The sequence below is a fragment of the Rhinoderma darwinii genome, chromosome 5 (genome assembly GCF_050947455.1).
Source record: "Rhinoderma darwinii isolate aRhiDar2 chromosome 5, aRhiDar2.hap1, whole genome shotgun sequence".
NCBI lineage: Eukaryota > Metazoa > Chordata > Amphibia > Anura > Rhinodermatidae > Rhinoderma > Rhinoderma darwinii.
Window position 1 is genome coordinate 231863340 of NC_134691.1, and position 20843 is coordinate 231884182.

The 20843-nt window shown below is 41.8% G+C and overlaps 2 non-coding genes and 2 pseudogenes across 2 annotated transcripts; all 4 read left to right on the forward strand.

The window, feature by feature from the left end:
• Positions 1–724: 724 nt before the first annotated feature.
• On the forward strand, positions 725–933 carry LOC142654335 (U2 spliceosomal RNA; annotated as a pseudogene).
• A 1245-nt stretch (positions 934–2178) lies between these two features.
• Positions 2179–2269, forward strand: LOC142654619 (U2 spliceosomal RNA; annotated as a pseudogene).
• Positions 2270–5672: 3403 nt separating this feature from the next.
• Positions 5673–5859, forward strand: LOC142654092 (U2 spliceosomal RNA). Its single transcript, XR_012848870.1, has one exon. It is a non-coding gene; the product is annotated as a U2 spliceosomal RNA (small nuclear RNA).
• A 6042-nt stretch (positions 5860–11901) lies between these two features.
• Positions 11902–12087, forward strand: LOC142654012 (U2 spliceosomal RNA). The gene has a single exon (XR_012848828.1). It is a non-coding gene; the product is annotated as a U2 spliceosomal RNA (small nuclear RNA).
• Positions 12088–20843: the final 8756 nt, after the last annotated feature.

The following is a 20843-nucleotide window of genomic DNA, read 5'->3' on the forward strand; positions in this document are numbered from 1 at the left end:
AACTTAAGAATAGCAAGAAACTAATAAAAGACCTGAGAGAGAGCGAGACGGTCAGCAATGTGGAGAATTTTAATTCGCAGCGATGTGCTTTTATTTTTAAAATGATTAATGTGTTTCATCTTTTTAATACACAGATGGACCTGGCCTGGAGCTGCGTTCATCAATGTCTTCCATGCCGGGCATTCCAGTACAGAAGAAGATTTGCGAGGTCTGCCGTCTGCCCGAGGGAAGGCTGCCAGGCCGAGGAGACTATAAGACATATTTTTTGGACATGTGACTTTGCAAAAGAATTTTGGAAAAAAATATTCCCTCTTTTGGTGAAGATGGCAGACCTAAAAGACTTAAACTATGAGGATATTCTATACGGACTCTTTGGATGCCCAACCGCGAATCAAAAGATAATTGCATGGAAGACGATGAATTGCGCCAAAGAAGCTCTATGGAAGGCCAGGAACATCCTCCTTTTTAAGCACGACATTTTATCGGTTGATTATGTTTTAGGTCTTTGTTTTAGTAAGATGTATATTTATTTTTTATTAGACAAAAAAAGGAATGCCACCCTTCTAAATAAATGGTTTGTGACTGACTGGAACTCCAAATAAATAAAGATTTGCCCCATGTCCCCCTACATAAATTTTATGAAAATTAGATTTTACTATTGTTACAATATGGAAAATAATTTTTTGTATGTATGTAACTAAAATTTATTTTATTGTAAAATTGAATTTTTATCAATACATTATTGACACCCCTGCGAAGGGGTAGCCAACTGAAAAAAAATCTGTTCTTATCAGTTTAATATCTGATACGTCCCCTATCTGGGGACCATATATTAAATGGATTTTTAGAACAGGAAGATGGAAATAGAGCTTGCTCTGTCCACTCCATGCATTGACCTGGTATTGCAGTATTTCCAGGACCGGTGCACCCTTTCCTTATGTGTTCACTAAAATCAGATTCCCAAAGCGTTTTTTGTTTTTGCCATTGTTTTTATCTTTCTGATGGGATCTCTCCTTTTAATCCCATTATTTCAACACCTGTTGGACAATGCATTTTTCTCATGTGTGATAATGACCTAATTTATTAAATGCAATTATTGAATAGATTGCCACCTCTTGTTTTGTGTCGTCTGTGTTTCTGTGTTTCCAGCATTTCAATTTGGAACAGCTCATTCACCTTCCTTGTCTTCTCTCTGCCCTCCCTCCTAGGTAAGTTAAAGAGCTGCACCTGAGCCAGCCACTGATTGATGCAGCACCACAGTCAAATAGTGGAGTGGAGTAGGGGAACAGCAAGCAGCCATTAAAGCAGCCGCCACAATGGACCTACCCGTGTACGCTAGATGGATGTGATGGAATGAAATGTCCTCCGTACATTTCAAAGAAGTAAGAATTGCAGTTGCAACAAACCCTTGCTTGCCTACAAAGAGACCAGCAATTTGGATTTGTTACTATGTTACCTGGAAGAATAACAAACTGTGCAAGGATGGAGGTTGTAGGAGTAAGGAGAAGAAGTTGTCTGTAAAGTTGGTGGATGGATGGCTATTTTCCATTTTGCAGTCCCCTGTCTCCCTCTTGTGGCCTCCTGGAGGCAACTAGCTATGCAGACAAACAAACCCGTGGGCCACCTGTTGCAGTGTTGCTCTCTCAGGCAACACTGAGTGACTGACTGAGCAGCACCGCCTTATATAAAGTTCAGACGGAACTTTGCACGTGTCATAGTAGAGCCCTCAGGAGCCAGAGCCAGCTTTATGACATCATAATGGGGCCTCAGACATAAAAGCCTGGGCCCAGGCAGTGCTGGTCAGTGCTGCTCAGCAGGCAGCACTGACTTGACTGGATTGCAGCTGATACAAGGTGTTAAGGGAGAAAGGGTGGCTGTGGGCATGCACTTGCTGCTGCTGCCAGTGTTTGCACGGCAGGAGGGCATTTGGGCGTTGCCAGGAAGGCGTTTTTATGTAGATTCCTCCGCTTTCAGCACTGCATTGTGGTGCAAGCAAAAGAAGCAAATCCTGTGTAGCTTCCTCTCCGGCCTTTATTCACCTCCCGAGTGCCTAGCTGTGCTTGTGTGAGTGTGTGAGCCAGCTGGGCCCCATGGAATTGCCTAGGAGTAGGCTGAATCGCTGCAAGGGGTGAACAGCAGTATTGGGCAGGCTCGGGCAACGCGCGCCACTTTCGGGTTATCGCTTCTCGGCCTTTTGGCTAAGATCAAGTGTAGTACCTGCTCAAGCTGTAGTACCTGCTCTGTGAACTATTCATGGAGCCGACCCGATGGCTCACTTCGTTCTCGGATTGACTTTGTGTTCACCTCCCGGGCAGTCAAGCAGCATGGGCACTCCATGGTCCCCTGCTTCTTCTCTGACCACAGGGCCATTCTCTTCCAGGGTGCCATCGGCCACGGTTTTCCTCCCGGCCCTGGCTCCTGGAGGCTGAATTGTGCCCTGCTGGGGAGAGAGGAGGTACTGGCGGAACTTAGAGACGTGGTCATACCATATTAGTGGGAGATTTCAACTGTATTTTGAGGGATGGTGATAGAACTGGTGGGGGAGGTAGGGTTGATAGGAGTGGGAAACAGCTAAAGGAAGTTATTAGTTTATTTGGGTTGCAGGATGCTTTTCTGCAGTGTAATAATGATACTGATGGTTTTACTTATTTCTCTGATAGGGGAAATGTTAGTTCTCGTATTGATTTTTGTTTTTTTTCCAGATATTTTGAAGTTAATTGTTTCCTTTTGAGAAGGTTGCCGTTTACGGATCATGCCATGCTTGAATGTGTCGTGAGTATAGAAAATGAATGTCCGTATGGGAGAGGTGTGTGGAAGTTAAACGTTTCCTTATTGGAAGACGAAAGTGTGTGTGAAAGCTATTGTGAGTGGTTTAAGAGATGGATGAATAAAAAGAGTGATTTTGAGAGTGTGGTAGAATGGTGGGAATGGGTGAAGGGAGAAACAAAACGTTTCTTCATCAAAAAAGGCTGTGAGAAAGTGAGGAGAGACCGCGAAGAGTATGAGAGATGGCAGATGAGGTTGGAGTATTTGGAAACTTTGCAAAAGGGTGGATGGGATATGAAAAAAGACATTCAGGATACGGAGAGAAGGTCAGATCTTGTTTACAGGAAAAAGGTAAAAAAATTATAGCTCAGGCTAAGATGATTGTGAAAGAAAAGGATGAGAAGTGTACAAAATTTTTCTTTAAGAAAGTGTATGGAAAAAGAGTTGGAATGGAGTGTGTGTTAAATGAAGATGGTGCGGAGGTAAGTGGAAATGATGGTGTGATTGATGAAGTACAGAAGTTTTATTCAAAACTGTTTGCTAGGAAGGAAAGAGTAAGAGATCTGGAAGAAGAGTGTTTGGACAATATAGAGAAAAAGTTAGATAGAATGGAGAAAGAATGGCTGAGTGAAGAGATTAAAATGGAAGAAGTTGTGAATGTGGTTAAAAGTATGAAGAAAGGGAAAGTGGCTGGTAGTGATGGATTGCCTGTTGAGTTTTATTGTAAGTTTTGGGATATGATTGGTATTCATGTTTTTGAAGTGTGTAAGGAAGTGCTTGTGAGAGGGAGATTGTCTAGAAGTATGAGTGAGAGTGTGGTTGTATTACTATATAAAAAAGGTAATAAAAAAGACCTAAAAAACTGGAGGCCTATCGCGCTCCTTAATTGCGACTATAAGATTATTGCTATAGTGATTGCTGACAGATTAAGGAATGTTGTGGACAAGATGGTGGGTGAGGAACAAGTGTGTGCGGTGCCCGGGCGCCAAATATGTGACAGTTTGTTGTGTTTGAGTGATGTGTTGTATGATTGTAAAGAGAGGAAGCAACCTATTGCTGTGGTGACTGTGGATTTTGAGAAAGCGTATGACAGAGTGGAACATGATTTTATGTTTAGTGTGTTACGGAAAATGGGTGTGCCTGACTGTATGATTGGTTGGATTAAAGTATTATATACCAATATTGTAAGTAAGGTACAGGTTAACGGGTTTTTAAGTCAGGAAGTAAAAATTAACTCAGGGGTGAGACAGGGATGTCCCCTGTCTTCTATATTGTTTATTTGTGTTATTGAACCTTTGTTAGGAATGATTAGGAGAGATAAAGTTATGCGTGGGGTGGATGTGCCTGGTAGTGGGGGTAGGGATCTGAGAGTGATTGGCTATATGGATGATGTGACGATTGTGTGTAAATATCATGCTAGTCTGGTGAGAATAAAGTTGTTGATTGAGTGTTTTTGTATGGCGAGTGCGTTTAAATTGAATGTGGATAAGAGTGGATGCAATTTTTTGGGTGAATGGAGAGAGCGTGAGGTGAGTGTGTGGCCTGTTAGAGAAGGTGGGATTGAGGTTTTAGGTATCATTTTTAATAATGATCTACTTGGGAAACAAAGCTGGGATATTGCCCATGATAAAATTAAGAAGAAGGTGGAATTTTGGTCTCTTAGGACCTTATCTTTAGAAGGCAGAATTCTTATTATTAAAGCAGTTCTTATTCCTATTATTTTGTATATTAGTAATGTTTTTCCAGCACCTGATAGGTGCTTGAAACGGATTATAAGATTAATTTTCATGTTCTTTTGGAATTCTAGGAGGGAGAAGTTGAGTCGCGTGAAGGTTATGAAAGGAAGGGACAATGGTGGTAAAGGTGTGACGAATGTGGAGAGGTTTTTGGCTGTAAATTATGTAAGTAATTGTGTGAGATTGAGCAAAAAGGATTGTTTGTTTGGCTGGTTGTATGTTGAGATTTTTGTCTGGGAGTGTGTTGAGAAAGTATGATTTGATTGAGTCTGATCTGAGGAGACCTGTAAGATTTAATGCACCTTGGTTTTATGTGAGAATTGAGAGATGTATTAGGAGGAATGACTTGAGTGGTGTGTCTGCTGAAATGTGGTGTGACAGTAAGAAAGGTATGAAACTTTTGGATACAAGAGAGAGTATGGAACGTGTGAATGGTCTGAATATGACAGAAAGCATGGAAGTGTGGAAAAAGGTGAATGACAAAGAATTAGTTAATAAGCAAAAAGATATTGCTTGGATGGCAGCTCATGGCTGTTTACCCACAAGGGAGTTTCAGAGAAGGAGAAGACTAGTGGATAGTGAAATTTGTCCTAGAGCGAATTGTGCAAATTGTGAGAATGGTATTCATGTAATGTGGGAGTGTGTGTGTACGCTAAAGAAGTATGGAGAAGGATGAGAAGAATGATTAAAGGTTTGACTGGGGTTGAGATTTTATCTTTTAGGATGATGATGTTTGGTTTGACTGGTTTGGAGAGACAGAGAGCAAGAGTGTTATGGTTTTTGGTAAATTCTGTGAAAGAAGTCTTGTGGGATGTAAGAAACATTTTAATTTTCAGACAGAGTGATGTTGAAGTGAGAGACTGTATAGGCATGATCCGAGGGAAGTTGTTTTTGTATTATTTATCTGATGTAAAAAGGCTGGGTACTGTTGATTCTGAAGGCATCTGGAAATTTAAAAAATGGAGAGCCTGGTATCTAGGTTCCTGATGTTCTGTATTAATTTCTTTTATTTTGTTTTACTTGGTTAAATATGTCATGTATTGTGAACATTATTAAACAATATCATGTACATTGTTTTGTTTTTGTGTATGATGTTTCCTTGTGCCATTTGATGTACCATTGTTTTTTGTACCTGTACTTTTGATGAAATGTTATGTTGTAAATATTACTTGCACTTTTCCAATAAAATAATTTAAAAAAAATCTGTTCTTATCAGTTTAATATCTGATACGTCCCCTATCTGGGGACCATATATTAAATGGATTTTTAGAACAGGGAGATGAAAAAATAGAGCTTGCTCTATCCACTCCACGCATTGACCTGGTATTGCAGTATTTCCAGGACCGGTGCACCCTTTCCTTATGTGTTCACTAAAATCAGATTCCAAAAGTGTTTTTTGTTTTTGCCATTGTTTTTATCTTTCTGATGGGATCTCTCCTTTTAATCCCATTATTTCAACACCTGTTGGACAATGCATTTTTCTCATGTGTGATAATGACCTAATTTATTAAATGCAATTAATGAATAGATTGCCACCTCTTGTTTTGTGTCGTCTGTGTTTCTGTGTTTCCAGCATTTCAATTTGGAACAGCTCATTCACCTTCCTTGTCTTCTCTCTGCCCTCCCTCCTAGGTAAGTTAAAGAGCTGCACCTGAGCCAGCCACTGATTGATGCAGCACCACAGTCAAATAGTGGAGTGGAGTAGGGGAACAGCAAGCAGCCATTAAAGCAGCCGCCACAATGGACCTACCCGTGTACGCTAGATGGATGTGATGGAATGAAATGTCCTCCCTACATTTCAAAGAAGTAAGAATTGCAGTTGCAACAAACCCTTGCTTGCCTACAAAGAGACCAGCAATTTGGATTTGTTACTATGTTACCTGGAAGAATAACAAACTGTGCAAGGATGGAGGTTGTAGGAGTAAGGAGAAGAAGTTGTCTGTAAAGTTGTTGGATGGATGGCTATTTTCCATTTTGCAGTCTCCTGTCTCCCTCTTGTGGCCTCCTGGAGGCAACTAGCTGTGCAGACAAACAAACCCGTGGGCCACCTGTTGCAGTGTTGCGCTCTCAGGCAACACTGAGTGACTGACTGAGCAGCACCGCCTTATATAAAGTTCAGATGGAACTTTGCGCGTGTCATAGTGGAGCCCTCAGGAGCCAGAGCCAGCTTTATGACATCATAATGGGGCCTCAGACATAAAAGCCTGGGCCCAGGCAGTGTTGGTCAGTGCTGCTCAGCAGGCAGCACTGGACTGGATTGCAGCTGATACAAGGTGTGAAGGGAGAAGGGGTGGCTGTGGGCATGCACTTGCTGCTGCTGCTGCCAGTGTTTGTCTGCACGGCAGGAGGGCATTTGGGCGTTGCCAGGAAGGCTATTTTATGTAGATTCCTCCGCTTTCAGCACTGCATTGTGGTGCAAGCAAAAGAAGCAAATCCTGTGTAGCTTCCTCTCCGGCCTTTATTCACCTCCCGCCTAGCTGTGCTTGTGTGAGTGTGTGAGCCGGCTGGGCCCCATGGAATTGCCTAGGAGTAGGTTGAATCGCTGCAAGGGGTGAACAGCATTATTGAGTAGGCTCCGGCAACGCGTGCCACTTTCGGGTTATCGCTTCTCGGCCTTTTGGCTAAGATCAGAGTTTATTGCTCTGGTCTTGGTCAGGGGGTGCGGGTTTTCCCTTGGGAGGAACCAGAGTGGTGATCGTTCTGTGATCGTGGATCGGCAGGTATAGTCAGCATGGAGGCAGCAAGGACAACACCGGTGGAGAGAACCATTCGAAATAAGGTAGACCCAAGTGATTCTGGTAAGAACACCGTTGAATTTGTTGGAAGAAAGCTGGTGGTCGACATGGCAGGTATCCCTCTTTATAAATTATTCTGCGTGCAAGAAAACAGAAAGCAAGGATTGTATGATGTGTCCTTTCAAGAAGAAAATGACTGTTTAAATATCTTTGAAGCCTTAAAAGTGAATGCTAACTGTGAGGTTTTGAAAAATGTCTCTTTTGTGCCTCTATTTGCTATAAAAGGGGGAACCAAAATGACCAGCTCATTGAAAGTGTTCAATGGAACTTATAAATTTTTCGTCCAGTTTAAGCTGGACCCGGATTGTATTGGTGGAGTTAAGAGCCATCCATTATCCTTTTCCATTGCTGGCTATAGAGGATATTTATATTATCAAAATATGCCCAAATTTTGTCGGTTCTGTCACCAGTTTGGTCACACAAAGGAGTGTTGTTGCCCTGGGGTGAAGGTGTGCAGGAATTGTAAGATGGCTGGACATGAGGCAGGTGCATGTACGGAACCCAGATCTTGTGATTTGTGCGGTGAAGTGGGGCACCTTTATAGAAGAGAAAGGAGAAAGAGGAAAAGAAAAGAGAGGCACAGAGACAGAAGAATATCCAGAAGCAAGAGGAAGCCAATGAGATGTTAAGGAAAGAAAGGGAGGAGGAGCAAAGGCAGAAAGATATTCTTGATGCAATATTGGCTGAGGCTGAGAGAGATAGCACGCAGGTGCAGGCAATTGAGGAAACTTTCATTGAGGACATGCCAAGCCCTGTGGTAGAAGAATCTCAGAGGATATCAGAGTGGTCTTCCTCTGGAGTTTTGAGTCCAGTGAGAGAAGTGGAGATGTCTTTTCGCCCACAGAGAGTGGGGAACTTTCCAAAAAAACAGAGGATTGAAGTGGTGGAGACGCAAAGTGTGGAGACGGCGAACGCCTTTCAGGCATTGTGTTTGAGCCGAAAATGGAGTATGAGACTAGTGAAGAAAACTCTCCTGGGCCTTTAACCCGGAAAGTTTGAGGGTTCTTCTTGTGTTTTTTTCTCCTTTTTCTGCCTAGGGCAGTTATAAAATGTTGTTTAAAATTTTGTCTTCCAATGTCCGGGTGTTTAAAAACCGGGCCAGGAGAGCAGCCATTTTGGAGGAATTGTCTTTCAGTGGAGCAGATTTAATTTGTGTGCAGGAGTGTGGGATAGAGTATATAGTTAAGCAGGAGGAGTGGGGTTTTGGTTCAGCAATATGGTCATGTTCTAGTCACAATAGAAATGATGGTGTTGGGGTGTTGGTTAGGAGTAGCAGGGTGGAGGTTTGTAGCTACACAGTGATTGAGGAGGGGCGGTGTCTGCTAGTGGTTATTAAAGTATGTGGTGTGAAAGTGCGTGTAATTAATGTGTATGCGTCTGCAAAAAAGGAAGAGAGAGTGGAGTTGTTTGAGAGAATTAAACTGTTTTTGCCAGGTAGGGAACATATTGTGTGGGTGGGGGATTTTAACTGTGATACTAGTGGGGATTTGGATGTGTCTGGGAATGTGCTAAAGTCTGTACTCACTGATTTTGGGTTGAGGGATGTAGTGCACCTGTGTGGTGTTAACCCTATAGTAGATACTTTTTACATGCGGATAGTGGGAGACACAGTAGTAGAATTGATATGATTTTTGTTTCTAAGGGGGTGATGGGTAAGGGATATATGCAAATGAAGGTAGGATATTCTGATCACGAGTGCATTAAGTGTGAGTTGGTTTGGGATGAAGATTGTGTGAGTGGGAGGGGTTTATGGAAATTGAATGTGAGTTTGTTGGATGATGAGAGTGTTTGTGGAAAATATGTGGATACATATAGGTTTTGGTGTGAGAAAAAAGGTGATTTTGTGGATATAATAACATGGTGGGATTGGGTTAAAGAAAGAACACGTGTGTTTTTTAGAAAGGTTGGTTATAGGAAAGCTGTGGAGAGGAGGAAGAGGTATGAATGTTATAATATAAGGTTGAATTTTCTCCAGAAGGTTAAAAAGAGAGGTTGGAGTGTGGATGAGGAGATTGATTGTGTGAAAAATGAGATGAGGGAATGGTTGTTAGAAAAAGGTAGAAAGATTATGTATCAGTCAAAATTAGATAAGTTGGAAATGGGGGAAAAATGTTCTAGGTATTTCTTCAAAAAAGTAGTGGGGAAAAAGGATGATTTGGTGAGAGTATATGATAAAAATGGAAGGGTGGTGAAAGGAAAAGCGGTGTTTTCTGTGGTTGAAAGTTTTTATAAAGAGTTGTATGCAGTGAAAGAGATTGATAGGGACTTGGAGGCTGAAGTGGTGAGTATGATTGAAAATAGGGTGGAAGTAATTGAATATGCAAATTTGATGAGAAAGATTGAGGAGGATGAATTAAAGAGAGTGTTGGATAGTATGGCTGTGAATAAGACTCCAGGGGATGATGGGCTACCGATAGAATTTTACAAAAAAATGTGGGATGTGATTAAGGATGATGTGGTGCAGGTTTATAAATTTATGTGGGAGAATGGTAGGATGGTTGAAAGTATGAAGAGTGGGGTGGTGGTTTTGATTTATAAGAAAGGGGATGTGAATGATGTTAAAAATTGGAGGCCGATTACGTTGTTAAATGTGGACTATAAGGTGTTTGCTAAGCTGATTGCAAATAGGATGAGAGATGTGATTGGTCAGGTGGTTGGGGAGGAGCAAGTGTGTGGAGTGTCGGGGAGGAGGATTAGTGAGAATTTGTGTTTGCTGAGAGATGTGATATGGGATAGCATGGAGAGGAAACAAGTATTGAATGTTCTGTCAATTGATTTTGAAAAGGCTTTTAATCGTTTGGCGCATGATTTTTTATTTAGAGTTTTGGTAAGAATGGGTTTTCCTAGTGATTTTGTGAATGTTGTAAGAGTGTTGTATAAGAATGTGTATAGTAAGATTCTCATTAATGGATGGGTTGGTGGGGAGATAAGTGTGGGTTCCGGTGTGAGGCAGGGGTGTCCCCTGTCTCCGATTGCCTTTATTTGTGCGAATGAGCCTTTGTTACAGATGTTTCGGAGGGATAAATGTATGAGAGGTGTGAAGATTCCCGGTTGTGGTGGGAAAGAATTAAGAGTATTAGCATACATGGATGATGTGTGTGTGATTTGTGAATCTGATGCTGCGGTAAGGCATGCAAAATTGTTAGTGGCTTTGTTCTGTGGAGCATCTGCGTTTAGAGTAAATTGGGATAAGAGTGAATGTAAGAGGTTTGGGAACATTGGGAGGAGAGAAGATTTAGGTGTAAAATGTGTGGAAGGAGCGATTCAGATTTTGGGGGTGAAATTTGATGAGAAATAGGATGGGAATGAAAGTTGGGAGGATATTGGTAAAAAGATTATTAAGAAAATGAATTTTTGGCGTTTGAGAGAATTGTCTTTTGTTGGGAAGATTCTTGTGATTAAAAGTGTGATTTTACCAATTTTGTTGTATGTTGCGTTTGTCTTTCCGCCAGGGTATATGATGTTGAGAAGATTGAATAGAGTGCTAATGGTATTTTTTTGGGGTTCTAAGATGGAGAGAGTGAAGAGAGAGACTGTGATGAAAAGTGTAAAGAATGGGGGAATGGGGTTTCCTAATATTGAGGTATATTTGGGAGTGAATAGTGTGTTTGCAGTAAGAAGGATGATGGGAGGTGATTGGAAGTTTGCATGTATGGTAAGATATCTGAGTGGGACTGTGTTATGAAGATTAGGATGGATAGGGAGAGATTTAAGAGTGCCGTATGCATTTATATGTCCAAAGTGGTATCTGTATGTGGAAAAGTTTTTGACAAGCTATGAGTTGCTGGGGAAGGCAGATGTGTTGAGAAATAAAAAAGAGATGTTGAGATGTATTGAAGGAAAAGAAGTGCAGTGTCCTATAAATATGGTGAGAAGGGCGAATGTAGGGAGAGTATGGAAGAGTTTGGAAACGGATGGGATAACAAATAGACAGAAAGAGATTGTATGGCAAAGTATGCATGGAGCGTTGCCTGTGAGAGAGTTTCAAAGAAATCGTGGGATTGGGAGGAGTGAAGCATGTCCAAGAGTGGGGTGTGGAGGGTGTGAAAGTATTTTACATTTATTTTGGAATTGTGATGTGGCTCAGGAAGTGTGGAAGGGTGTGAGTCCTTTGTGTAAAGAGGTGGTTGGGGTTAAAAAACTGACGTTTGAGGTAATAATGTTTGGGTTGGTAATGTTAGATAGGAAAAAACAGAGGGTGTGGAGTATTATGTTAGCAATTATTAAAGAAATTTTGTGGGATGTAAGGAATTTGTATGTCTTTAGAAGAAAGGAAGTGACGGTAGAAGGGTGTTTGAGGATGATTTTGGATAGAATGTATGTGGTATATTTGTTGGATAAGAAAAGGTTTGGGGAAGCTGATGCAGAGGGTATTTGGAAAATTTTGAAGTGGAGGTATGTAGTTAAAGTATAAATGGTGGGTGGAGTGAAGGGTTTAGACTAAGGTGATGGGAATGTACGCCTTTTTTGTTTAATTGTAAATGTAAATAAATATGTTTAAAAAAAGGAAAATCATTGACCCGATGATGAGTTTAAAAAAACGCACTAAATACAGAGTGTAAGTTTGGTGAAAGTGTTTGAGGTGCGAAAAATATAATGAACTTATATTTTTACCTCTGAGGATTTAAAAAAAAAATTCTGTTCTTATCAGTTTAATATCTGATACGTCCCCTATCTGGGGACCATATATTAAATGGATTTTTAGAACAGGGAGATGGAAATAGAGCTTGCTCTGTCCACTCCACGCATTGACCTGGTATTGCAGTATTTCCAGGACCGATGCACCCTTTCCTTATGTGTTCACTAAAATCAGATTTCAAAAGTACTTTTTGTGTTTGCCATTGTTTTTCTCTTGCACATTGCACATCTCCTTTAATCCCATTATTTCAACACCTGTTGGACAATGCATTTTTACACTCATGTGTGATAATGAGCTAATTTATTAAATGCAATTAATTAATAGATTGCCACCTCTTGTTTTGTGTCGCCTTTGTTTCTGTGTTTCCAGCATTTCAATTTGGAACAGCTTATTCACCTTCCTTGTCTTCTCTCTGCCCGCCCTCCCTCCTAGGTAAGTTAAAGAGCTGCACCTGAGCCAGCCAGCCAGCCACTGATTGATGCAGCACCACAGTCAAATAGTGGAGTGGAGTAGGGGAACAGCAAGCAGCTATTAAAGCAGCCGCCCACCACAATGGACCTACCTGTGTACACTAGATGGATGTGATGGAATGAAGTGTCCTCCCTACATTTCAAAGTAGTAAGAATTGCAGTTGCAACAAACCCTTGCTTGCCTACAAAGAGAGCAGCAATTTGGATTTGTTACTATGTTACCTGGAAGAATAACAAACTGTGCACGGATGGAGGTTGTATGAGTAAGGAGAAGAAGTTGTCTGTAAAGTTGGTGTATGCCTATTTTCCATTTTGCAGTCTCCTGCCTCCCTCTTGTGGCCTCCTGGAGGCAACTAGCTGTGCAGACAGACAACCCGTGGGCCACTTGTTGCAGTGTTGCCCTCTCAGGCAACACTGAGTGACTAACTGAGCAGCAGCGTCTTATATAAAGTTCAGACGGAACTTTGCGCGTGTCATAGTGGAGCCCTCAGGAGGCAGAGCCAGCTCTATGACCTCATAATGGGGCCTCAGACATAAAAGCCTGGGCCCAGGCAGTGTTGGTCAGTGCTGCTCAGCAGGCAGCACTGGACTGGATTGCAGCTGATACAAGGTGTGAAGGGAGAAGGGGTGGCTGTGGGCATGCACTTGCTGCTGCCAGTGTTTGTCTGCATGGCAGGAGGGCATTTGGGCGTTGCCAGGAAGGCGTTTTTATGTAGATTCCTCCGCTTTCAGCACTGCATTGTGGTGCAAGCAAAAGAAGCAAATCCTGTATAGCTTCCTCTCCGGCCTTTATTCACCTCCCGAGTGCCTAGCTGTGCTTGTGTGAGTGTGTGAGCCGGCTGGGCCCCATGGAATTGCCTAGGAGTAGGCTGAATCGCTGCAAGGGGTGAAAAGCAGTATTGGGCAGGCTCCGGCAACGCGCGCCACTTTCGGGTTATCGCTTCTCAGCCTTTTGGCTGCGACCAAGTGTATTCGTACAGGAGGTTTCAGTCAGAAGGTGCCTGGGGTACCCGGATACTTGGCCTAGGGGGATCGTCACTGGTTTATCACCTTGACTACACCCCTTGCAGCTATTGGGTAGTCGGACTAGTCCTCAGGCAACGGGAAGGGATCGGTAGGCGGACAGCTTGCGCTGGACGGCCTAGAAGGGCGGAAAAACCTTATTGGGACAAGCAGGAATGCCGTATACCTTTGGGTTTGTAACTCGGGAGACCCAGTTACGCCAAACCATCCGGATTGAGGTCAGAGAGGAACATCGCCAGCGGAAGAACCTGAAATTCATAGTAGGGGAAATCTTGCTTGGCTCCTTCGGCCTCAGACGGGAAAATATCCTGTGTCTGAATGACCAGGAAGACTGCGGTCGGTATACCATCTCCTTCTGCACCGCGGCCTGCTGCGATACAATCTGTGCAGTCCAGTCTGGTACCGGCCAGACAGATGAGCGCCTAGATGGGCTTCATTTTTCACTCCTCTACGGAGAAGAATCTATCCCACTTGTCGTGGTAATGCATAGCCCCTTTGTCCCCGCCAAGGACATTGTCACATTCCTAGGGCGCTATTGCAAGGAAATCCACTTATCCCATGAAGTGAAAAACTCAGAAGGATTTTGGAATGGCAAAAGAAAGTACTTTGTCGAGTTCTTTCAAGATCCTAATGGCATACGTGGCTTTGCGCACCCTCCAGCGAATTTTGCCATTGGGAAGAACCGGGGATACCCCCAAATGCCCCGGTTTTGCTGTAACTGCCAAAAATATGGGCACACAAAAGAGTCGTGCAGTGACAACCATGTTGTTCGCTGTAACAAGTGTGGAGGCCTAGGGCACGTGGCCTCCAAGTGCAGTTCCAGAGCCATGTGTAACCTGTGCAGGACACATGTATAAAGACTGTCCTAAAAGAACGCAGTCATTGAGGGATGGGCCTAGGCCTGGTCCATCCCGTCCGGGGCCAGGGCAGCAGTCCACAACAGGTGCGGACTCTGCTGGTAATGCCCCGGAAACAGCACCCAGCCGAAGGGCCAGGGCCAAGACCCTCCAAGTCACGAGTGGAGGGTGGTCCTGGGGATTCCAAAGGGCCGGAGCAGGGCTGTTCTAGTTCTGCAATGAAGGCCCCGAGCTCCATACCTGAGTCGGTTGGTAAAAAATCTCGCCGGTCCTCGGTGCCGTCAAAGGAGGACTGGGCAGAGGTGGCGGCTGGTGATGATCCAATTAGGGGATCTAGAAGGAGGGGCTCCACGCTGGACCTCCCTGGCACCAGCTGCCTCCGACCGACTGAGAAGCCCGAGTCTGACCCTCTTATAACGCCAACGGGGGGTCGGGCATTGACGGTTTCAGGTGCAGTAGGCAAGATGACGAGAGAGAAGGAGGGGACCTCACAGGCTCCTGAGCGACCCGAGCAGATGAGTGACCCGGAGATACCTGCAGCCGTACCGGAGGTAGCAGTGGCCGGAGTTCGCGATGGTGATGACAACAGACAGGAGTCGGAGGTGACATTCAGTGACGAGGAGGAAGCAAGGATGGACCTGTCGAGTACGGGGAAAAGGCTGAGAGAGGAAGAGGTGCCCACCATAAAGAGGAAGACTATCTGCCGCAGCTCGGACGAAAGTGAGTTCAGGGGAAGAGTCGGGTCGATACATTTATCTGGCTCTGACCCTGGGAAGATCCTGGAGTTTGCATCCCCTGATACAGGGGAGTCTGGCTCCCAATTTATGTCGGAGTCCTCGGAGGTGGACACTGATGCCTAACAATTAAGATGCCTTGTATTCCCCTTAAAGTTACCTCGCTGAATGTGAGGTCCCTAAAGAGCCCTGTTCGCAGGGCTGCTTTATTCTCTTTTCTACAGACTATGGACTGTGTGGAATCCCTAACAGCATGGACTATATGGATTTGAAAAAAGACTGGAAGCTGGGCCCTTCGGTGTGGTCGGGTGCTAATGACTGTCGTTCTTCAGGTGTGGGATTGCTCTGCCGTGGCCATTACATTTCGATACAAACCGTGACTGAGATTATGCCTGGCAGAGCTATTTTAACCCACCTACACATTAATGGACTTTTAATACGCATTTTAAATGTCTATGCCCCTCCTGATAAACAGGAGAGGGCAGAACTTTTTAATATTTTACCACGCCAATGGTAGAATACATGATTAGACCTTACAATCCCGAAAATATTAAAAATTAAAAATTAAACTATAAAAAATGTTTAATAAAATTAATAATACCAAAAATATTTAGAAGAAAAAGACAGAAAAGATTAATAATGATAATCAAGGGATTGATATATAACCTGCAGTGATATCTATATTCACAGAGATTTATAAAATAATGTGAAACTATAGAACTAAGAAATTATATCCAAATTTTAACTTAATGGTTTATAAAAATTAAAAAATAATAAAATAATAATAAAACAAAAATCTTGCACATACATATACAATCTCTATGCACAGTTATAGACTCAAAATCCTAATAAAAATAAAAATAAAAATAATAAAAACAAAAACACAAAAACAAAATAAAAACAAAAACAACAAATTAATAAAATAACATAAAAATCTAAATAACATACAATAAAATAAAATTATCCATACAACTATTTTAGATGATATTTTGAAAGAATATACTGATGGATTAATGGATATAAATGTGACAAGAGATACCAATCTAATGAATAGTCTGTCTAATTCGTTTTCTACCCAGTTTATAAATTTAAATTGAAAAATTAAAGATTAGAATTAAATGTTCATAAATCCTATTAGCTCACTTAAAAACAGCTGAAATTATTTCTGCATGAAATGGTTTGGTAATAAAAGTTAGCTACAATGTACAACTAATGTCCACTTTAATGTATCCTCAACACAGGATACAATGTAGCAAGTTACTCTAGACTTGATTGGCTAGATAAAATGTCAATCAAATCTGGCCTGTAAAAGACGCCAGAAACAAAATGCTCCCGCCCCCGGAAGAAGCTGACTTAGTTCAGTGAAACGTACGTCGGGACTATACCGACTCTGATAGTAGGGAAAGATTATAGAGGGAGAGATTAGTACAATGAATATAATATAAATCTAATCCTACCGCATCTAGAGGTCGTTCTTGACAGAGCAGGAACGAATGATTGTAGTGGCGACAACATTGCACACCACTTAGCCGTTCAGTGCCGATGACGTCGCGGCACTCACGGCTGAGACTTTGAATATTGCAGGCATTACACAGCTAGCAATCTCTCAGACTCACTACCCAAGAGTGCTGACTGCTAACGGGTAGCCTGTCGGTTGTCCGAACGCAGCGAAAGCTGCTATCCCAGCACTCCTGCTTAATACAGATTGGAGCAGTAACGCTGGGAGAAAACATACTCGGTGAGCAGTCAGCTGCTCACTGAGACTTTACGTCTGTCTAAACACAGTAATAGCCGTCGTCCCTGCGCTGCTGCTCAACAACAGATTAGAGTAGCAACGCTGGGAGAAAAACAACACAATTAAAACACATTGGTGATCAGTCAGCTGCTCACTCAGACTGTCTGCCTGTCCAAACGCAGCGATAGCTGTTAACCCTGCGCTGCTACTCAATTACAGTTCGGCAGTGATAGTTGTTATCCCTGCACTGCTGCTCAACCAAAGACCGGAGCAGCAACGCTGGGAGAAAATACATTACCGTAGAAACGCACTATGTGACCAGTCAGCTGCTTACGAAGTATGTTGTCTGGTTAAACGCAGCTGGTAACCCCTGGGCTGCTAATCAATCAAAGACCGGAGTGGAAACGCTACGAGAATATATATAATCATACCAGTTAGCTGCTCACTGAGACAGACTACGATCTTTTGCGGTGTGCACTTGCAGGGTTTATTATAAATACAATATAGACCCTTGCAGCACCACCTCTTCTATTTCCACTGAAAGAGAAAAGCTATTAATAGCTTCCTTACCAGTGGAATTTGTAAATATCTTAACCAAGAGATTATAATAAAATAGGGTTGAAAGACTTTATTAATACCAAAACATTATAAATTGTGGCAATAATAAAAAAAGGGGACATTGCACAGGACAAATCCTTCTCGTACTACACTAGTCGGTATCAATAAAATTATTGAAGGCGACATTTAACCCACCGTGCTCTACTTTTCCCTCTTTACCCATACCTATACTTTTTAATATTTTACCACTGTTTTGTGTTGGGTCTACCCCCCTGCTGGTAGGAGGTGATTTTAACTGCACAAGAGAAGGAGAAGGCCGGCAGGGTGGGGATGCAAATAGAAAAGACCGCACTACCTACCTGCTCAAAAATTTTATTGAAGATTTTAAATTGCGCGATTGCTGGAGCGAACTCTTGCCAGGAGACGCAGGTGCCACATGGTCTAATGGAAGAGTGAGCTCCAGAATCGATTTTATTTTTGCCTCCCATGATTTTATCCCTCAAAAATGTATGATTTTAACAAATATATTTTCAGACCATAAGCTCCTTAGTGTGTCCCTGGAGCTGAAGGGAGAGCAAAAAGTGAGTAAGGGCCTCTGGAGGTTAAACACCACGCTCCTAGAGGACCCTGAAAACAAAAGTGAGTTTGTGCGGACCTACCAGTGCTGGCAATCGCAGAAAAAGCCCCACGAGACCATGCTGCACTGGTGGGAGGGCATTAAACCCAAAATTAAATTATTTTTTATCCGAGCAGGTAGGAAGAAAGCTAGAGAAAATAAACAGTGGTTTTATGTTCTTAATAAGCGTTTGCATGTGCTTTTTAAACTAAAGGATGTTGGGTTTGAGGTGGATTCGGATATTTTAAATTTAAAAGCTGAAATAAAGAAATGTTTAGACGATAAAGGCAAACAAATAATTTTTAACTCCCATGTGAAACACCTTGAAGAAGATGAGAAGTGCTCCCGATTCTTTTTTAAAAAGGTAAATGGTAGGCGAGATGCTATTTTAAACCTAGAAGGGGAGACTTCTATGGGAGGAATGTTGAATGCAGCTTTTAACTTTTACCAACTCCTTTTTAGTAAAAAAGCTATTGATAAATCCTTTTTAAATCATGCTCTTAACTCCCTTGATTTTAAGTTAGATATTTTAGACCAGGAGGTTTTATCCCGAGATCTTAATCTAGAAGAGCTTTTATCTGTTTTTAAAAGTTTTTCAGCGGGAAAGGCCCCTGGGGAGGATGGGTTGCCTATTGAATTTTATCTAACTTTTTGGGATGTTTTAAAAGAGGATATGATTTTACTATACAAAGAGGTTTTTATCACTGAAGAGCTGCCCCCTTCCTGGAGAAGGGGGATCGTGTCTTTAATTTTTAAAAAAGGTGAAAAGGACCAACTGAAAAATTGGCGTCCCATTACACTTTTAAATGTAGACTACAAGATTTTAGCCAAATTGATAGCGGTCCGTTTTAAACCTTTTATCAGTAAGCTAATCCACCCAAACCAGGTCTGTGGGGTACCTGGTAGATCTATCACTGAGTCCCTTAATATTTTAAGAGATGTTATTTGGTATTTTAAAGATCGAGGCCAAAATCTTGCTATTTTATCACTAGACTTTGAAAAGGCCTTTGATAGAGTGTCCCATGAGTTCCTTTTTATGGTTCTTAAAAAGATGGCGGTGCCTGATTTTATTGTAAGTTGTGTTATGCTTTTATATCGGTCCTGTTTTAGTGAAATTTCTGTAAATGGATTTTTAACTAAAGGTGTTCCTCTTTTATCTGGAGTCAAGTAAGGGTGCCCATTGTCTCCCCTACTATTTATATGCGCAATGGAGCCCCTGTTAGCTATGCTCAGGAACGATAAGGTAATTAGAGGCGCCCCAATACCTGGTGGGAGGGGTAACCAAATAAAGGTATTGGGCTACATGGATGACGTGACAATTTTGTGCCCTGATTCAACATCCATGAGGAGGGCGCTGAGGAACACCACTTTTTTCTGCGAGACTTCGGGTTTTAAACTAAACATTGATAAATGTGATTGTTTTAATATAGGAGGCTGGGATTCCTCTCTGACCCCAGGAGTCAGGATGCAGAAGGACCAGATTAAAATTTTAGGCATTGTTTTTAATCAGGCGAACAATGGGACCTCTAACTGGGACTCAGTGATAGCAAAAATAGAGAAGAAGGTTTTAATGTGGAATCTTAGGAGCCTCACGATGGAGGGGAAAATTTAAATCATAAAAATGGTTTTAATCCCAATAATGCTTTATGTTGCCATGGTTTTCCCTCCGTCCATTTTATATATTAAAAAGCTAACACGCATTTGTTTTATGTTTCTGTGGGGCTCCAAGATGGAAAAATTAAAACGGGATTTTATGTATAACTGTAAGGACAATGGCGGGAGAGATGTTCCTAACCTTTTTACATTTTTTTATATCAAATATTTCTGCTTCTGTTTTAAAATGTTTAAATCCGATGGCAATTTTAGCTGCTTTTTAAAATATGCAGCGGGCATGGTTTTTAAGCGTTGGTCTCGTATCTCCCTAAATTCTCCTGTGCTCCTGTGTCCCACAAAACACTACGTGGTGCTAGAGAAGACTATATTGGGGGACCACAGAAAGGTGTCAGTGGCATGTAGACACAGAGAAGAAATGGTGGCAGTTTCCAATCTCTCACAGGCAAGGTCCAAGCAAGTGTGGCGGAATGTTTTTGGGAAATACCTTGCAAATGTGCATAAGGACCTTGCCTGGGCGATCGTGCACCAGTGCCTCCCTACACGTGAGTTCCAACACAGGCGAGGACAGGTGGCGAGAGCCAAGTGCCCGAGAGATATGTGCAGAAATGATGAGACGGTAATGCACTTATTCTGGAACTGCCACTATGCACAGGAGATTTAGAGGAAGGCTGGCCTTTTATTAAAATGGATCTGCGGTCTTAACGATTTTAAATACGAGTAAGTTTTTTATGGCCTTTTTACCTGCCCATCATTCAGACAGCAGATGATCTCCTGGATGATTATTAATTGTTTTAAAAATGCCATCTGGAAGGTTAGGAACATTCTTCTTTTTAAACGTGATTTTATTGATATTAAAGATTGTGTTAAAATCGCGTTGAGTGAATTATATGTATATTATCTAAGAGACAAAAAACATCTCGGAGCAAAAGAGGCGGCATCCATGTGGTGTCTGTCTCTATGGAACACAATTATTATGTAAATTATCCATGTATTTATAATTGTGATTTTATTGCTTGTTTTATGCTGTTTTATCCTGCCATTGTCATACTTTTAAAGAAACCTTCTTCTCGTTGAAAATATATTGCCTTTATCGTTTCAATGAAATGTATTAAAAATAAATATTTTTTAGTACCGAATTTTATGCTATAAAAAGTTTTTTTAATGAAATGTATTAAAAACGTTTTATTACTAATCTTATTGGACAATTGAATATATAAACAAATTTATTATTACGGAATTTTATTTAACAGCATTTTATTACTGAATTTTATTCTGTAAAAATTGCATTCTATGTATGTGA